The sequence below is a fragment of the Aquarana catesbeiana genome, linkage group LG01 (assembly GCF_042186555.1).
Source record: "Aquarana catesbeiana isolate 2022-GZ linkage group LG01, ASM4218655v1, whole genome shotgun sequence".
Lineage (NCBI taxonomy): Eukaryota > Metazoa > Chordata > Amphibia > Anura > Ranidae > Aquarana > Aquarana catesbeiana.
In genome coordinates this window covers 432,456,045-432,463,494 of record NC_133324.1, presented here as the reverse complement: position 1 = coordinate 432,463,494, position 7,450 = coordinate 432,456,045, and positions in this window count along the sequence as shown.

Here is a 7,450-nt window from a genome sequence, read left to right as displayed (position 1 = left end):
TGACAATTTTCCACCTCGAAGCGAAGAAATTTCTGATGAGCGGGGAAAATCGGCACATGGAGATAAGCATCCTTGATGTCGATTGACGCCAGAAGTTCTCCCCCTTGTAGGAAGAAGACTACAGATCGGATTGACTTCATGCGAAAGGAACGGATGTTTAACCTCTTCAGATCCACGCTATTGCCAAATGACGGCAACAGCGCGGACCTACATTGCCGGGACGACATCTATTGACGTCGTCCCGTGCACGAGCGGTCTGCCCGCCCCCTGCAGGGTGTGCTCGGTGATCGGCGAGTCTGAGACTCGCCTGTTCACAGATCAGAGTAAGGGGTCAGTCCCGACTCCTTACCACATGATCAGCTGTCAGCCAATGACAGCTGATCATGTGATGCAAACCGAGCCGGTAATCGGCTATTTTTCCTCCTTGCGCTGACAGCGTGAGGAGGAAAAAAAAAACCCGATCACCGGCGGCTGTGAGCGGGATATCAGTCCCGCTCATGGCGATCATCTGCCCCCTGCCAGTGACACAGCAATAGGCAGCAGTGCTGCCTATCAGTGCCCACATCAGTGCAACAACAGTGCTGCCCATCCGTGCCACCCATCAGTGGCCATCAGTACTGCCTTATCTGTCCCCATCAGTGCCACCTTAACTGTGCCTATCTGTGCCGCCTCATCAGCGCATATCAATGAAGGAGAAAAATTACCTGTTTGCAAAATTTTATAACAAACTATTAAACATGATTTTTTTTTTTTTTTTTTTTCTTAATTTTCCATATTTTTTTTTTTTTTTTTGTTTAGCAAAAAATAAAAATCCCAGCTGTGATTAAATACCACCAAAAGAAAGCTCTATTTGTGGGGAAAAAAATGATAAAAATTTAATTTGGGTACAGTGTTGTATGACCGTGCAGTTGTCATTCAAAGTGCGTCAGCGCTGAAAGCTGAAAATTGGTCTGGGCAGGAGGGGGGGTTTAAGTGCCCAGTAAGCAAGTGGTTAAAAACCGGTTTAGATGTTTGAGATCTAAAATGGGTCTGACATCCCCGTTTGGTTTTGGAACTATGAACAGGTTTTAATAAAAACCCAAACCTCGCTCTTCCAAAAGGGACCTCCGATATCACTCCTTGAGATAAGAGATGATCCAGAGCTAGAAAGAGACTTTTTTCATTGGATCTTTTGGGAACGTTTGATCTGACAAAACGAGGATACGGGAACTCTCAGAACTCTAGTTTGTAACCTAGAGAAATTGAGGAAGCCACCCATCTGTCTGTTCCTGCCAGACTCTTGAAAACTGCAGAAGCCTTCCCCCCACTCGAGCAAGCGGAGGCGTCCCATCATAAGGAGGCTTTAGTATTTTTGTTTTCTGGGCTTCCTCCCCCAGGTCCTCTTTTGGCCCTGGAACTGACCGAGAGGTTTTCCTCTAGAATCTGACGGTGGAAGCCGTCGAGACTGCCTAGAGGCAGCTGCCCCTGGCACTGAAGTAGTACGTTTAAAAGTAAAATGTTTAATCTTTTTCTTAACCGGTAAAAGGGGACTTTTTCCATTAGAAGTTCTTTGGATTTACTTATCCAGATCATCTCCAAACAATCGTTCACCATGAAAAAGGGAAACTGGCCAAGAGCTTTTTGCATGAAGCTTCGGCTGACCGATTTTTCAACCATAGGATTCTACGCACATGTACCAGCCCTAGCATAAGCCGTGAGGCCTGGAGAATAGAATCTCTCATAGCGTCTACTGTGAAACACAATGCTTCTGATATACCGGCCAAATCCTGGGCCTGCCGATCAGGAATAACTTTGAGTACATCTGTAAACTGGTCCATTAAGGACTGAGATACTCCGATCGCTGCCAGCGCAGGTTGAATGACTGAACCTGCGAGTGAAATATAGTTCTTAAAAAGGAACTCCAACTTCTTATCTGTTGGATCCTTTAACATCTGAGCATTGTCAACTGGACAAGTCAGGTTTTTATTAACAGAGGATATAGCAGTGTCAATTGCTAGAATTCCCCATTTCTTATAAAAGCCTTCCTCCATAGGATAACGTATAGAAAACTTTTTTGGAGGGAAAAACTGTTTATCTGGGTGCTCCCATTCAAAATACATAAGCTTCCTTAGCCACGAATCGATAGGAAAAGAATGATCAGATTGGGGAGGCTTTAGTGAACCCAAACCAGACGTTGGCTCATTAACTGACTGCGCTGCTGGCAGCAAAAAAGTAGAGCGGACCAACCCATTGAGAGATTTTACCAACAATCTTTCCTGCGAACCTGATATATCCGTATCAGGTTCCTCAGATGCAGAGACGTTCGTCTCTTCCTGGTCCTTGAGAAGGCAAATCGTTCTCTTGCTCCTCCAGAATGAGGGTCCTGAGCAATGGACTGGCACCTGCTACGCTTAGCCCCAGGCTGGAATGCAAATAAAGCATCAATTTTTTGCTCCAAGCTTAAAATGGTTGAAGAAAAAACCTCCTGGGTAATATACATAGGGGCTGCAGTGTCAAGAGCAGCGGCAACACTTGCCCCTCCTGATGGCTCACTCTGATCAGCCATATCACTCTCAGGGGATGATGCCATCTTTTTTTAGATGTTTCTAGGCTGCCGTGTGACTGTAGTAGTCTTACTAGAGCCCCCTTTTGATGTGTTTTTTACCCCCCTTCTGCTCATAGCCGATGCACAAAGCAGAGGTACTACCAGAAGGAGTGCATCAACTGCATGATCAATAGTCCCGCTTAATCGCTGCTATTAATGCTCAGCCTGATGCTGTAAATGTGTCAAAGGGAATGCCTGTGTCACCAAACCTTTTAAAAACCACCTCTGCTCCTGTGTCCCTCCAGCAGCATGAACACACACAATGGTGCCTTTTTTTTTAAAGGAGACATTCATAAGAAAATTTTGAAAATTTCTTAGAAAACTCCACTTACCTTTCCCGCCGCAGGGTTTTCTGTGGTAAATCAACAGACCCAATCTTCACCCTTGACGGTGGGTTCCGTTAAACCTTCAGGAGCTGGGGATCCTAGAGGAAACCCACTATCCTGGACCTACAACCGCACCCTGCCAGTAAAACTTTATGGCCTTACTACCAAAACGTACTGGATCCCAGGGTCCAGCTCTCTAAAAGAGAAGCATTCACAGGCAAAACCTTGTTTCTTCGGATATGAGGCCCGGGTTCCATTCAATTTGGCCAAAAAAGACACTTTGAATGGATCCGGTCAGCATGGCTAGCCCCAGCAAGGATTGCTCCAGTGGAGCTCAGCACAGCACATCTTCACTCGTGACCAACACCTTAGACACTGGCAAAATACTGAGGGTTATATAGGGAGGGCACTTTTTAATTTAGGGCATGCCAGTGTACAGCACCTGAAGGTGGCCTATTAAACACATAGTAAGTACTATGGCTCTGTGTCCCGTGATGTACGATAAAAAATATTTTTTAATATCAAGCTTCCTTATGTACATCTGTATACATGTCAAATTTACTGATGGACCTTTTTGGGCCACATTTTAAACCAAGATTTAATATAGTTGTCTCTTTATGTGTCTGGCTCACGTCACTTAAATTGTATATCCCTCCTAATCCACTTCCTCCATTTTTTTTTTTTTTTTTTTTTTTTTTTGGGGTCCTTCGTCAGGCCCTGCATCCCCGTGACCTTCTTTCCTTGAACCCTGTTGTACATGGTCTCTCTCCCAATGGTATTGTTCTTTCCACTGTGGCTCCCTGTGATAGGGCGCTGACTGGGGTGTGTGTGTGGGGGGTCTCCCTCTGCGGGGTGGATATCCCCGTCCTCTCCTCCCTAAAAAAGAACGAGGGGGTGGAAATTCATTCTTGTCCTGATATTCCCACAGAGGTTGAAACTTATGTACCGGGATTTGATAAGGTGAGTGATGGTAATTTCTCATTTGACCACCCCTTCCTCTCATCCCTTTTCCCTGGCTCTTATCCCTTCTAATGGGAGCAGAGTGAGTCACAGCGGAGTTAGTTTGAGTCACCTCATCCACATCTATATGCTCATATTCGTGCTAAAGGTGGAGCCCTATTGGGCTCTCATAGGGTGTGTTGATAATGGATTCTTCTCCATATCTTTATTGGTTGGCGATGCCTGTTGCCATGAGTGAATTAAATTTGCCTTAAAATCCCCCCATATTGCGCTATTGTTTTTACAAGCTAGTACATACATTCTGTATGGGGGGCATTTGGCTACAATAAAATTTTAAAAGCTGGATTAAGATATATGTGGCATTTTTACTTTCCTATATGATCCTGCTACATTGGAGCCATCTATAACTCCACCCCAACAGAATTAGTGGATGACTTGCCTTTAAAGTGACAGCAAAGGATTACCTTAAGGCGTATGAAATATTAACATCTGGGGAGTGTGACTCGTGTGGTGGTGTTCTGGGTATGTGGTGCACGAGTGATAACAACTAGGATCACTGTAACGAGCTTCACCCATCTAAAGAAGTTATTTCATCTTTTTCTTATATGTAGAATCATATAAAAGCTTGCCACATGTGGCTGGACTGACATGAACGCTACTATGGCATTTTAAAAGGACATAAGATGTATTGGACTTTTAAAATGTTATTAGTTTTACTTGCATTTTTTTTTTTTTTTTATAGTAGCTGCTGATACAACTAATATAAGATATTTGGTTTTATTTATCTTATTTAACATAGTGGCTAAGATTTAGTGCTATGTAGTTAATATCATCCCTTTTGAAGAGTTTTTCTTTTGGCGCGAGTGGTGTCAATAGACCGTCACAGTACACCTTTTTTATTTTATTACTCAAATGACGGCCGACTCCGAACCTTGTGATGACAAAAAAACTCTCCAAGCAACTTCATAAAAATTTTTTGATTGCAGAGCATAAATAACAGTATGGATACAAGAACATTTCCAAGTCACAGAATAGCCCAGTTAAATCCAATTATTAAGAAATGAAATGCATAGTGTATCTGTAAATCTAGCAAAAAGGAAAGGCCTGCTTCCAAAAGTGCAGTGTTAATTTCATTGACTGAAATACGACTAAAACTATTCACATGACTAAAATATGATTGAGGCTGGGTTCACACTGTGTGCTGCGGCAATGCACAGCAGGGGGTCCTGTGCATCCCCGTTTTAGCTCAGAATTTTTGGCTGAATTCGGACCTGAAACTAACCCAAAGACGCACAGGACCCTTCTGATATGCGCTCCACGGCCGTCCCGGAAATGTGTGAACGAGCTCTATTGAGAGCCATCTACACTCTCCTGTCATGCGAATTGGCTGTGGAGAAACCCACATCCAATTCGCAATAGTGTGAACCCAGCCTAAAACTAAAAAGGGCATTTTAGTCAAGACTATGACAAACTAAATTTGATGTCAAAATGAACACAGGTTATATATCTCAATGACTAAATCTGTGTCTGTAGTGCATGTTCAAACCTTAATACCATAAATAATATGTTATTCGATTTTTACTCCAGGAGTATATAAAGAGTTTGGCAATTCTAAAGAAATGCTTAATTAATGCATTACAATTTAACTAAACCCATTAGATTTTAGTCAACCAAAATATACTGGAGATTTTAGTTAATTAAATACGACTAAAACAATTCAGATAACTAAAAATAGGATAAAAACGTAATTTTAGTCAGACTATGACTGACACTAAATCGAAATTTGACATAAAAATTAACACTGCAAAAGTGAGTAACCAAGAGACTAGAGAGGGGAGCTTTTAGGCCTTTCGGGCTGCAAGCAGCTGAGGTTCATGAGGTTTGTGCTCCAGCAAGACAAAGGCACATAAAGCCAAAGCTACACGAGAAAGGCTGAAAGCAGAATTAAACCCCAAAACAAATGTAATATATTGCAATTTACTAATCCTTAAATGTGGTGGCTGCATTAGTTTTTATTTTATTATTCTTTTTTTTTTGCTTTATTTTTCACCTAGCGATCAAGCCAGCAACACACATCCTGGCTTAGGCTGGGTTCACACACGTGCAGTGCGAATTGAAGCTCTGTTTTCAGACCGGGTTCACACTGATCGCAGCACATCCCTGTGCAAATTACATGCCGTGTCTCTGCGGTGCGGTTTGAGCTATGGATTTGCCTCAGATTGCACCAACATCCACACCAAACTTGTGGAGAACCCTATTTTTTTGTCTGCACCAGAAGCAGAGAGCACACCCATGCAATCCAGTTCTGCAAATCACACTGCACATGGTGCCATGCAGGTCTCCTGCAGACCTGTCACTGTATCTGTGTGTTGTACATCCCATACAGACAAGCAGATATACCGATAAGAAGAATATCAATGAGCTACCAATGGCTCTCCACAGCGCCATGGTAGTTCATTAAGAACTACAAGCCAACATCTGCAAAGGATGTCGGTACTTGTAGTTCATTCATTCATTCATTCACAGCACTCTGTGAATGAATGATGCAGCCGTGCAGGTGGAGCTCCGCACAGTTGCGTGGATCTAAAAAATGACAGCTAATACAGGGATCTTCTCCCTGTACTTCTGGCATGGGTGGAACATGTGACATGTTCCCAAAGGTAAAATTCTCCTTTAAACTGACCATGCTTAGGCAGATAACAAAAAGAGCAGGTATGAGTTTATTTACAAAGCACTACTTGTAGTTATGTATTTCAGTGGATCCATTTTCTTCTTCCTCAGTAATCCATCTTGTGATTTATCTCCCTATGTGTTTTTTTTTTTTTTTTTTACAGTTTGCTGGGCTACATTTCCAAGCATGTAATTTAATGTTTTACCTTTGTTGACCCTGAAGAGCCTGCATATTAAGTTTTCTTAGTTGGTGACAATCAGAGGTAAACTTTAAACCAAGGGTGTCCAACCTGCGGCCCAAGGTGGCCAAGAACGAGAGCCAACACTAAATTAAAAACTTACCTAAAAATTTTAATTTTTGGGGGGGGAATTCTTGGCAAAAATGCGTTTTACACTTAGCAAACACATGTGACCGAAGAGAAATTTGACAGGGTCTCTTTACTGGATTTTATAAGTTTTATCTTCTCAAAGAAAAATCTTCCACTCTTCACAATCACACATTTTTCATGTCATCAGTTTTTGGCAACACCTTTTATTTGTGAGCCACCATTTTTAAAAGATGAAGCACATGAAAAGCAAGGACGAGCACCTTGAGAATTGCTACTACATCCATCGATCCAGATATTGATGCATTAGTTTATCAAAAACAGTGTCAAATATCGCACTAGTTTTACTTTTAGAATAATGAATATTGCAAAAAAAAAAAAAAGTTTAATTACTCAGGTTACATTATCTACATCCGTGATTGTTAACGTCTGATCTGCCCAACTTGTTCTGCTCATCAGCTATCCTTATTGTTCGTGTATTTTATGTGTGGCCTAAAACAATTCATTTTCTTCCAATGTGGCCCAGGAAGACAAAAGGTTGGACACCCCTGTTTTAAACACTTCCACAATGCCTCTTCTTTTTA